A 13661-nucleotide genomic window follows, 5' to 3' on the forward strand; every position below is an offset into this window, starting at 1 on the left:
ATTGAGAATATTTTTGTCCCTTTTCAACCAAAGAATATCCCAAGAGTACTCCTTTACTACATATTTTCATCAACATGGAAATACTACCACCAATCCCCTCTAGAGAGTGCTACCAGCAAATTCCAGAATAGGTCTGAAAAAAAAAAAAAGAAAAGAAATATGAAAATGAAATGTGATAGAAACATTATTAATAGCCTCATCACTACATTATTGATGTGATATATTTACCAGACTAAGGCAAATCACATGAGATTATAGTTCTGTGTTAAGAACTGTAAGAATCCATTGTGTACTTGAAAGAATCTCTGTTTCATAGTATCCTCAATTTAAATTAAGTCACATAGCCCTATTGCCTGATAAGGTGAGGAATAGTTAGATACAGGATACTCAGTTTATTAGTCAATTCTAGGGAGGCATATGAGCCTTCAGCAGCTTTGCTTTCTCCTGAAGCCTCTTTCCCTGAGCTGTAGATGGCCAACTTCTTGTTCTGCCTTCTCATGGCCTTTTCTCTGTACATGCACATCCCTGAAATCTTTTTCCATTCTTATAAGGACATTAGTCCTATCAGATTAGGCCCCACCCTTATGGTCTTGTTTAACCTTAATTGTCTCTTTAAATATCCCCATCTCCAAATACAGTCACACTGAGAGTTAGAGCTTCAACATATGAGATCTGAAGGGACATCTCAGTCCATAGCAAGGAGGCAGGTCTAGAGAGGCACTTGGGACCTTACAGGGACAGACTTTTCTTATCAATGCCCAGGGGGAGAGTGATGTCTCCTACCATGAAGATGTTTATCATTTCTGCAAAGATAAAAATGCCCAAGCACATCCATCTAGATGACCTCATTCCACGTTCAGGGTTTCAGTTTTCTCCAACCAGGACCTTGACTTTAACAAAATAAATCTGCCTTGCTGAAAGTCTCTGAAAGGGTGACCCTCTTTTTCTCTAATATTCTATGTCTCATCTATGTCTTCTCTTCACCTGAAGGATATAAAGTCTCTTTTTAAACTATTAAAAGCCCCTTTTGATTTTCAAGTTAGTTTCGAAATATTTGTTCACAGCCTTTAACTCTTCATTGTTCCTCTGCAGTGCCAATACCATTTGGCAAAAATCATCCAATATTGCAGTTCTTATGGGCTTGTTTACCCCATGTCTGTCAAAGGCCTGAATCATCCAACCTGAGTCATTCCACCTTCAAGAGCATTTAGCTTGTTCTCCCACATTATGGCTCATGAAATCTTTAGCAATCAGCAATCTTCCTCTTATTTCAAGGACTCTGTGCTCAATACAACACTCGAGACGGTGTTCTCTTTGCTACCTGGGAGGCGAGCGGACTAATTCTCAAGCACCAACTTACTGCCTGTTTGCTCAGACACTCTTGGTGTTGTCTGTATTAATTCAGGTTATCCAAGCAGGCAGCACCAAAAAGAACATTAGGAGGGCAGGAGGCACAGAAGAGAGGAAGATGGAACAGGAGGAGTTTCACACTGGAGCACGCCCTGAAACAAGCATGGCTCAAGAGCAAGTTTGGGGTTCTTGAGCCAAAGTTGCCATCTGTGGGTGTCCTGCATCCAACAGTAACGGGCCAGCACTGGGCCTCCATTACGCTTAGTCGTTTTCTCCTGAAGCCTGCCCAGGGGATAAAGCGTGTCTCCACATGAATGAGAGCAGATCCACAGGATGTCAGTTAACCATACCTGCCCAGCTGATTCTTTTTCCTCTTAGAAATGATTTCTATGCCATGCATTTCCAGAGCCACCATGACATCCTGCTTACCAAAAAGTCATCTGATACAAAGATATAAAAAGACTTGCAGAGTTAAGAAAAATAAGATGAAGCTGGAGATAAGACTAGTTTGCAAAAATATCTCATAAAGACTCGTAGGTCACAAAATTTGCTCCGAGATTTTAAGAACCAAAATAAAGAAGGAAGTATCATCAGTTATATAATTATTTTGGTCAACAAATAAATACCTGTAAGTTGCTCAGGGGTATTAAAACTATATCTAAAACTGAGATGGAAGATACAATCCTAAAATGGATGTTATTAGCTATAGATGCTGCTGCAGCTGCTAAGTCCCTTCAGTCGTGTCTGACTCTGTGCAACCCCATAGATGGCAGCCCACCAGGCTCCTAGCTAATAATCTTCAGAAGACATCAGGAGTGACAAGTATAACATGCCCGATATCATAAAGCTGGGTGTCTGTTCAGTAAAATGTGAAAGCGTTAGTTGGTCAGTTCTGTCCTATTCTTTGCAATGCCATGGACAGTTGCCTGCCAGCCTCTTCTGTCCATGGAATTCTCCAGGCAAGAAAACTGAAGTGGGTTGGCATTCCCTTCTCCTGGGGATCGTCCCAGTCCAGGGACTGAACCTGGCTCTCCTTCACTGCAGGCAGATTCTTTACCATCTGAGTCATGAGAGAAGCCCTAAAAGTATGCATGTAATATATTTATAATAGACTGGTTTCAACAAATGATAAAATGTAGGGTATCTAACAAAACAAATTATCTGACAAATGGTCTTCCATGAACATTACTGATAAATATTGTATAGTAGCTGGAATAAAGTCTGTGCTGTCAATTAAGAAGATAGATGCCTGATTTTATAAACAGCCAAATAAGGATCAAAAATGCCTGAACAACTCACTGAAGCTTGGAGGAGTTGTTGAAGCAGTGTGGGCGACCAGAGCCAACATTTTCTCAGAAAGTCCAGGTTCACACCAACAAACTAACAAATGGACCATTAAAGTCTCTGTGGTGGTGTTTTATTTTTCTCTCTTTAGGCAAGGTTGCAATAACATTAACTTGAAAAATGTTAAAGTGCTACTAAATTCAAACTTTGAATGACGCACTTGGAGAACACATAACTTTAAATAATGTACCATCCAGGTTGAATCCTTTAAAAGAAACAGGTTACAAAAAGTCCTCCAGGCAATTGAACAGACTGAGCTATTCTGTAGAGTTGTTAACTGAAAGCTGAAGGACACTTACCAAAAATTATTTTGACCTTGGGATACTTCATTTAAAATAATAATTTCTAACAGTAACTATGTAGAAGTCCCAGTTATCTCTTAAAGCTATCCCTAATTTCCAGTAATATAACCTTGTTATCTAAAACTACAATTGGATACTTAAACTGTTTTCTGTTTTCTAAGGGGATAGAGAAGGACCTCTCAGCTCATCCAAAAATGATTATCAAATCACTGAGGTTCACAAAATTAAAGGAGGGCAGGAACATACCTCTCCTAATTCCAAATGAAAATATTATCCAGTATATTTGGAAACCATGCGTTCTGACACTGATCCTTACGGTATTATTAAGGTAATGTTTAATTTTAGTATCAAAAGCCAGAAAGTTAATGTGAACTCACAATGGATTTTTTAAGTTTTGGATTATTTTCAATCATCATCATAGTAAAATAAATAATAAAAATCTACCATTTATTATTTATTAGGTGCCATGTTGGAGAAGGAAATGGCAACCCACTCCAGTGTTCTTGCCTGGAGAATCTCAGGGACAGGGGAGCCTGGTGGGCTGCCGTCTCTGGGGTCACACAGAGTCGGACACAACTGAAGTGACTTAGCAGCAGCAGCAGGTACCATGTTAACCATATAAAGGAGTCTATTTCTCAACAATTAAATCAGAAAAGCAATTCTGCACCCACTTTTTTAAAAGAGCAACCAGAAACATCTTTATCAAGATGTGTTATGAAGGTAACAGCTCAAAAGTGGCAGGTTCAGGAGCAAGTTCTACCCAAGTCAAAATCCTGTTCTTTTTCTCTATGTCTTCCATTCGAGGATTTCATAAATATAACACTATTTAGGAACAAAAATATTATTTTGCTTATCAAAATCCCAACATTTTTCTAATTATTATATTCTGGTTCATGTTGACTTCAAAATATTTTAGAGAATACTTAATTTCCCAAAGATAACTCTGTTTTGCAATAATGTAGGGATTGCGGCAACATTAGTTTTTGCCATCCTTCATAAAATTACTATCCATTTTGTGATTTCAGGCCAGAGGAATGCCCAAGCCATCAAATAAAATAGTTTCGTCTTAAGAATTTATATAGGTCATCATGATATGGAGTGTCCGTCTCAATCAATATCAGTCGTGGCCTGCTGCTCTCTGAAATAAGCTAACCTAGATGAAATCTATCTCACTAGCCACCCTCTGTCGGACTGCCAGTACCATGTGATTTCATCACTCTAAGTAAAACAGCATTTTTTCCCCTCTTGCAAATGACTTTAAATGAGTCTCATATTCAAAAGATGCCAAAACATGGCTTATCAGTCATACCAATGGTATTTAACTAGAGGTTCCAGCCTTGCACCTTGACACTTTTTTCTTCTTGCAGCAGATGATTAAAGAAGTTCCAACAACCAGGGTGAGAGATGCACCACCCCGTACAACTTAGTACTATTTGTATAAAATCTGTAGCTAGTTTTCTCATTCTCTTCGGTGCTGAGAAGAATCTGGACAGATCACTGGCTGCTTTGTCTTAATACTTGCCTAAAAATATCCTTTTTGTTATGTTAGTGAATGTTAATATGGGTTTTTTGATAATGTCTTTGACATTGACATTTCCTTCATAATTGATATCTCCCTTGTGATTCATAACATGATTCATTCATTCCTACTACTTAGAGTACCAAGCCCAGTTACGCACAGGTACACACTTGATAATCTGTTTGCGTGTGCATCTGATGATGACTAAGACTGCTCTCTTCCTCACAAAATAAAGGGATAAATAGCCTGCAGTTTACACTTTATCTTGGCTTATGTTCTATCTTCTAATAGTCAAGGGCAAGAAGGCATTATTCTGAAAGCTGAGGAGTTTCCAATATTTATAGTAAAAATGTTTCAAATTGTGCCCCACAAGCCCCTAGAAATTATATAAATACCTCATTTGTAGGCATTTTATATGTCGTTATTGTTCAGTCGCCCAGTCGTGTCTGACTCTTTGTTACCCCATGGACTGCAGCACGCCAGGCTTCAAGTTTGAGAAGGGAGTACAAGAAGGCTCTTTGCTGTTACCCTGTTTGTTCACCCTATACACTAAGCACATAATGAGAAATGCCAGGCTGGATGAGTCACAAGCTGGAATCAAGATAGCAGGAGAAACATCAACAACCTCAGATAGGCGGATGATACCACCCTAACGGCAGAAAGTAAAGAGGACTAAAGAGCCTCTTGAAGATGGTGAAGGAGGAGAGTGAAAGAGTCAGCTTAAAACTATATATTTGATATGTTACTTTATACACAAACATTCTTTCATTTCTCACAGCAATGATAGATTATAGAAATACATATAGGTATATACAATTTTCAAAATGCAAATACTATTCTGCTTTTACAGATGGGGAAAGTAAGACTCAGGGAAATTAAGCAACTGCCTAATGTCACAAAACTAGTAAGTTGGATCCAGGAATACAGTCCAAGAGTATTTTACTCTAAATTTATAAGACAAATAATGCTTAATAATTAGAGTCTTCCAAATAATGCTTACACACAGGGTCATAGCAAGCATTAAGATAGAAAAGGCATAATAATTTTATTAAAAAAATAATAATAATGGCATTAGTTAGTTAAGTTACTCAATCGTTTCCGACTCTTTGCGACCCCATGGACTGTAGCCCACCAGGCTCCTCCGTCCATGGGATTCTCCAGGCAAGAATACTTGATTTTATTTAAATGTTTACAAGTGTCACTGTAAGCTACTGAATGATTTTGCATTAGCAGAGATGAGGAATCTAGAAAAATAAATATTTTATAACATAAAATGTATTACCTGCACAAACCACAAAATATCACCGGAGTTGGAAGGAGGAAGGGAACGTTTGGATGGGACAAATTTATGCAGAAAAGTCACTGTAAAACTGGTCCTGGAAGAGTAGGGGAGATTTCAAAGGGAGTGGATGCACAAAGTATAGAGATTTTTCCAGAGGGCAAAGGAACTTAATGAATTACGGTTTCCACAGGCCCATTTCAATAATTTATAGGATATTTCAATTCCCTTTGCCCACTAGCAAGTTTCTTCTAAATTAAGAGTCCTTTAACACTGTGACTTGTTAAAAATCGTAATAAAGAAATCCTGATTAATTATGTATGTAAAACAGATATAAATGACAATAACCTCCAAGGCAACATTTTCTGCCCTGGAGAGAAACAGAAAGAACATATGCTTTATCTTTAGATGGGTGTGGTCTAACAGGTAAAACATTTCTAAGGAGCCTATGGGTCATGATCCCCATTTTTCCACGTGAGCATTAGGGGAGGGGCTGAAAATTTAGCTTAGGTCTCAGGTACTCATCATGGGAGATTATTTCAGCACCAACCACAAACCCCCAGTTTAGTGACATTCTATTCTCCCAAAGTCCATCTTCCTCATTCATCAGTCTCTCCCATTCTACATTTCCTCCAGTAAGTCAGAAATATGGAGTCAGTATCAACCAGATTCAGTTCAGTTCAGTTCAGTCGCTCAGTCATGTTCAACTCTTTGCAACCCCATGAATCGCAGCACACCAGGCCTCCTGTTCATCACCATCTCCCGGAGTTCACTCAGACTCACATCCATTGAGTCTGTGATGCCATCCAGCCATCTCATCCTCAGTCATCCCCTTCTCCTCCTGCCCCCAATCCCTCCCAGCATCTGAGTTTTTTCCAATGAGTCAACTCTTCGCATGAGGTGGCCAAAGTACTGGAGTTTCAGCTTCAGCATCATTCCTTCCAAAGAAATCCCAGGGCTGATCTCCTTCAGAATGGACTGGTTGGTTCTCCTTGCAATCCAAGGAGACTCTCAAGAGTCTTCTCCAACACCACAGTTCAAAAGCATCAATTCTCCAGCGCTCAGCCTTCTTCACAGTCCAACTCTCACATCTATACATGACCACTGGGAAAACCATAGCCTTGACTAGATGGACCTTTGTTGGCAAAGTAATGTCTCTGCTTTTGAATATGCTATCTAGGTTGGTCATAACTTTTCTTCCAAGGAGTAAGCGTCTTTTAATTTCATGGCTGCAGTCACCATCCGCAGTGATTCTGGAGCCCAAAAAAATAAAGTCTGACACTGTTTCCACTGTTTCCCCATCTATTTCCCATAAAGTGATGGGAAGATTATTCCCTCTTAATTAACTCAGGATTAACTACCTTATTTTATTTAAAGTGACAGTTTTAAATGAGTTGATCATACTTTAAGCTGGATTAGTCCACTGAGAAATACAGTCCATATGAGAATCTTGAGCTGCAAATAAGGTGAATGAAGTATCTTGAAAAGACAAAAGAAGGTACTAAACCTTTTGCTCAGGGTTATCCCTAATTAGAAAGCTGAAATAGGATGATGAAACATAGTGTGTCATTTTTAACACATATGTCTAGGAGGCGGTGGACTGCAAGTCACAGGGAATGCCTCCAGGAAGAACTGTCAACAGGACTTAGCCCCCCACATGTGCATGTGTGCCAGGTCCCTTCAGTTGTGTCCGACTCTTGGCAGCCTTATAGACTGCAGCCTGCCTGGCTCCTCTGTCCATGGGATTCTCAGGCAAGAATACCAGAGTGGGTTGCCATGCTCTCCTCTGGGGGATCTTCCTAACCCAGCGATTAAACCTGCATCTAGTACTTTTCCTGCATTGCAGGCAGGTTCTTTACCTCTAGTGCCACCTGGGAAACCCTAGCTACTCACAAGGGGACTAAAGGAGTCTGTAAAACACATGTGACTTTCCCTTTCACTAAGGAAGACACTCTACATCCAGCTTCTCAGTCACTCCTAGAGATGCAACTTCATCCCTCTGCTCCTTTGGGGTCTGTAATCCAACCCCCTGCAAACTCTAAGTTTTAGAGTCTGGCCACCTGTATTTTTCCATTCCTATATCAGGCCATGACCATGGAGACTACCATCATGAGCAGCTGTAGCCTCAATCTGCAGCTGGACCGCCCCCAGGACTACTTAGAACTTGCTTAACCTTATTAGCTCCCTCTCTCAGACCCCACAGTGACTCATTCAAATGTCCAGCACTCTCCCCTATACCATTTACTCAGCATCTCAGAGAATACTTTTAGCCAAAGACCTCAAATTTACTTAACAGGAAAAACATCAGCCATCTGTGCTCCAATCAGCTTCCTATAACACTAAACGCAAATGAATTCTTTTTTCTCATAACTAAAAAAACAACTCTCTCCTCCTTCCAAACAAATACTTGGAATAAGACTAGCCTTTGGCTAAGGATATGAGTAAATCCTTTCAGAGGGTCCTGAATGTGCAGCCAAGAGTTTCCATGAAGAGAAATACAGTTCAATTCAGGAGATCATTCTCCTGGGCACCCACGTGGCCCAATTATAAAAGCTTCAAGGGCAGAAAGGGGGAAAGGAACTAACAGCTTAGTGTATAACATCATTCTCCATTGGACAGCAGTTGCCTCATAAATAGTAAAACACTGAGTAGTTTGAAAAAGTACGTTTATTCTTGTGGGCTTGAATGTTACTATCTCTGAGAAAGTTTGTCTTCAGTAAAGAAGTTCTGTATATGTGTGTGTGGGACAGAGACTGAAACAGAGACACGGAAAGATCTAATATAGTTTCTGACAGAGTTTGAAGAAATCCTCTGCACATAAAAATTAAAGGGAATTTTTTTCAACCTGATAAAGGACCACAATGAAAACACCTTCAGCTAAAATTAAACTTAATTTTTAAAGGCCTTTAAGATGGGGAATAATGTAACTATGCTTGCTCTCACCATTTCTATTAAACAAAGGTTTTATTTTATTCCTGGAGGTTTTAACTAGGGCAATGAAGCAATATAAATATCTAGGAAGGAACTATGTTTATTCACCAACAACACAATTATTTCTGTAGAAAATCCTATGGAATCCACAAAATGAACCTCCTTTAGGCAAATCAATAGATCAGAATCTGTTGAAAACATACCTTTCTCAGTCACCATGACACAAGGGGAGGAGCATAAGGGATTTTCACTGTCTCAGCTCAAGATGGCACAGGCATCATTTCTACTTAGAGTCCACTGCCCAGGACTAGTCTCATGGCCCTACCTGGAAGCAAGTGAGCTGGTAAAAGGGAGAAAAGGATCAAATGTTTAGTAAGCATCCATCTACACTGTACTTCCTTGTGTCCAGACAATGTCTTGCTCCCTGTTGAATCCCTAGTATTTAGCCAAATGTCTGGCACTAGTCAGTGTTCCATATATGTATATATATTTTTTCATCAACTAATGAAGGTGGCTCAGTGGTAAAGAATCTGCCTGCAAATGCAAGCGATGCAAGAGACTCTGATTTGATCCCTGGGTTGGGAAGATCTACTGGAGAAAGAAACGGCAACTCACTCCAGTATTCTTGTTGGAAAATCCCACAGACAGAGGAGTCTGGCAGGCTACAGTCCACGGGGTCACAAAGAGTCGGACACGCCTTAGCACAACACACAGTCAGTGCAGAACTACTCAGAATCATTCCTCAATTGAGTTCATTAGGAAATGTTTTCAAAATGATTGTGATATTATATTGATGTTCTTTACTCACTAAGTCATGTCTGACTCTGCACCCACATGGACTGTAACCCGCCAGGCTCCTCTGTCCAAGGGATTTTCCAGGCAAGAATACTGGAATAGGTTGCCATTTTCCTCTCCAGGGGATCATTCCAACCCAGGGATTGAACCCACGACTCCTGTATTGGGAGACAGATTCTGTACCACTGAGCCACCAAGGAAGGCCCTGTGATGTTATACATTTAGCAATTTAAAAAAAAAATGAAGTGGAAAAAAGGATGATTTTAAGGAAAATAGGAGGAATCTTAATTTTAAATCTGCAGAGCTCTGGCAATTGGCAGGTTCTCTAGGTAGAAATGCTGCACTATGTGTTGGGAGAAAAATCAGGAATTGAGGTTAAGTTACCAAAAGAGGTGATAATTGCAACTGGGGTGTGTGTATACAACTGCCAAAGTTATACAGCTTATAGACCCTGCTGGTTCAAATACACTGTCACATGAAGCAGTTGCTTGCACTTGCTGTCGGTAGTGAAATATACTAACTATTCACAAATGGAATATAATTTGTCTTTATTAAAAATGATGAAGTGCCCTTGAGGATAGACTTTTCAAATACACAATATTTATGAAAAAAAAAAGTCTATCTTTAGCATTCCCTGATTAATGCCACTTGACTCAGATCACTCGCTCCCTCTGTATTTCAGGCATTTATTCTTTATGCCAAAGCTAATTTGCTCTTGTTTGTATATTACTTGGTAAAGTGTTTTAAAGCCATGCCTGTATGTGTGCTATCTACCCAAAACTAATTTTCAATTTCTAAGACTCTATTTGCTTGTCTCTTTTTCTCTCATTCCATTTTACATTTTTATCAGGGTTACTGAGTGCCAGATACTATTCTAACACTTGAAAATACCATGTCACTTAATTATTCTATTGAGGCTGCATATTTATTTTTAACAAGAATATCACAGAAATGGTGTGCTCTGCTCAGCACATCTTATTTGGATGTACATGATGTCGATATGTTATACTAGTGGTGAAATTAACCATGATCATCTTATTAAGGTTTCTTTGACTGAGTTACTCCATTGAAAAAAAATCACTATGCTTTTCCCATTGTAAAATAAATGATTTAAGACTATGCAAGTATCCTGTCTCTCCTCAAACTTTTGATCACTAATTTTGATTCCGTTAGTGGATCTGACCTGAAATAGTTATGATGCTGGCATTACAATAGCGATTTTCTATTTCTCTCTTCCTGCATGATTAGTTGGAATCTTTCCTGAGAGGTGACATTCCTCTTATTCCCCATTTATTTAGTTCAGTATGGAATTATATTTATTCTATTTATGGGTTGCAGTCCTAGTATTCCTACTATTTTTGTGTCCCAAAGTGCTCCGGTCTGGGGCGCTGGGAGCTCTTTCAGTTTGGCTCCTGTGTTCCTTTGCTTTCATTTTTTTTTTTTTTTATGATACTGTTTGCCATCACAGGATACTCCAAGATCATCTGCCACTTCTTCCTGCCCTAGATCTGAAATATACCACTGCTTCTAGGTTTCTTTATTGGCAAATGGGACTTGGAAACCAAGATCTGAGACCATGATATGCTCATTGCTACTGAGGTGCCATTGCTTCCAGGCCTTCTTTGTTCACAGAGCTTAGGAAATATCTCTGTATTTACTAACTCATACACATCTGTATTCATTTTAGATGCAGGCATGTCTATAACTCTATCTACTATTAAAAACAATGAGTTAATTCTGATGCCTCAAATTCAAATCTAACATAAAATGTTCATCCTAGCCTTATTTTGTTTATTTTATTTCACTTCTTTCTCCAATAGCCAAGAATTCTGGCTCTAATTTCTACAGTAAATTTACTTAGTTACTGAACACTACTGTTCCCAATACAATTTTTAGAGTTGCTAACTCATACTTCATTAAGAATCTATTTCTGACTTGACTAGGGAATTGTTTACAGTGCTTCCTGACTTTAGACTTACACTACTCAATCAAAGTGTTTTCCAAAGGTTCTTTCTTTTTTTTCTTTTCTTCTATGTTCGCCTTTACTGCATTACTGCTATTATTTATAGCACAGTTAGTTCACTTGGTATAATTTGTATTCTGTTTTGGGTTTTTCATATCCTGATTTTTTTCATTTACGTACAGTAAAATTCACTCTTTGTGGTATATGGTTCCACTGGTTTCAGCAAATATATAGAATTGTGTCTCTATTACCATAGCTGTGATACACGACAGTTCAACCAATCCAATAAACACTTTTGTGCCATCTCTTTCAAGTAAATTCCTCTGTTTGCTCCAAAACTTGGAAACAAGTGATGCATCCTGTTGCTGTCCATCCCATAGTTTCCCATACAGATCACTGTCTCTGCCTTCTTTCAGAAAAACATGCATGTAAAATTAATTATCTTTACATGAATCAACTGTTTTTTTAATTACTCGGTAGAATTCTGTTTTACATATGTACTACAGTTTGTTTATCCATTCGCTACTTGAAGGTTATCTTGGTTGTTTCCATTTTTTTTGTGACTATGAATAAAATTGTTATGAACATTTGTAAACAAGTATTTTGTATGACCAAAAGTTTTCTTTTCCACTGGGAAAATGTCTAGGAGTAGGAGGGCTTGGTCTTATAGTAATTAACTGTATGTTTAACTTTATAAGAATCTGTCAAAATGTTTTTTACAATGACTGTACCATTTTGCATTTTCCCTAGAAATATATGAGAGTCCCAGTTGCTCTGGACCAGTTTACTTTGCAGAGTTGAGTGTAATTTAGAAAGTTTAGTGGTCTTTATTGTAAATAATTTAATTTTTGAATCTTTGATTAGAGTCTAAAAAATGAAGAGGGATGCTGCAAACTTGATGTCTATTTACACTTCAATATGATAAAATCATATGGTGAGTTTGCTTTGAGAATAATAAATTATGCCCTTAATAGTTTGCTTAAGATAATTAAGAATCAAAGACAAATTAATTTCATAGGACAGACTATGTCTTTAATTCTCCACTTTTATATGGTAAAAACAACTTTGGAGACCATGGAGGAAATATGATAAAGTAAGGTATGATTTGTGTGCTCACTCAATCGTGTCCGACTCTTTGTGACCCCAGGGACTGTAACCTACCCGGCTCCTCTGTCCATGAGCTTTTCAAGGCAAGAACACTGGGGTGGGTTGCCATTCCCTTCTCCAGGGGATCTTCCTGATCCAGGGATTGAACATCTCTTGCACCTCTTGCATTAGCAGGTGGATTCTTTACCACTAACACCACTTAGGAAGCCCCAAAGTATAACTAGTGCTGGTTTATTAAACATTCTTTTTCTTAAAAGAAAGGCAGAAATAGCTTTAATAGTTGGAAAAAGAAATTTCAACAGGGTTTTTTTTTTTTTTAAGGCCAGTTCTGTTGATTTTTTTTTTTTCCAGTTGTCTTTTCTTCTGGCCTCCACAAATCCTGGCAATACAGAGCAATCGATACGTGTTACGTTAACATCTTACATTTATAAACTGCCTGAGAAAATATCTGAACCAGACTTGCTAATGGTCTCTAAGGTCTGTATGTGGTATATTTCTAAATATCATGTTCCTTCTGATTTCTGAGCCCTGGGCACACTAGTTCTCAGGACACAGAGTCAGATCTAATTATTCAGGTAAACTTAGCTTATGTGATCTTCGTCTCAGTTCCTTATCTGTTACAATTATTTCTGCCCAGTATTTCTCCAGTATTTCTGCCCTAGTTAAAACAGTACTTTTTCATGCTTTTGGTGATAGCAAAGTGTTAGTAGCTTAGCTGTGTCTAACTCTTTGCCACCCCATGAACTTTAGCCTGCCAAGCTTCTCTGTCCGTGGAACTCTCCAAACAAGAATACTGGAGTGGGTTGCCATTTCTTTCTCCAGAGAATCTTCCCAACTCAGGGATCCGACTCACATCTCCTGTATTACAGGCAGACTCTTTACCATCTAAAACACCAGGGAAGCCCTAGCAAACTGCTTACTAAATATTCAGTGAACTGTTTGTTTCATTTTTTGGTCTTGGATGGGAGAGAAGCAGTTTAGTTCAAACCCTGCAATACACCCCGATAGCAAAAGAGATGAGGAGAGATAAGAACAAGGACCTCTGGGTGTATATAAGTGTTTACTAATACA

This window comes from Ovis canadensis, chromosome 13 (assembly GCF_042477335.2).
Source record: "Ovis canadensis isolate MfBH-ARS-UI-01 breed Bighorn chromosome 13, ARS-UI_OviCan_v2, whole genome shotgun sequence".
In the NCBI taxonomy this organism is placed as follows: Eukaryota; Metazoa; Chordata; class Mammalia; order Artiodactyla; family Bovidae; genus Ovis; species Ovis canadensis.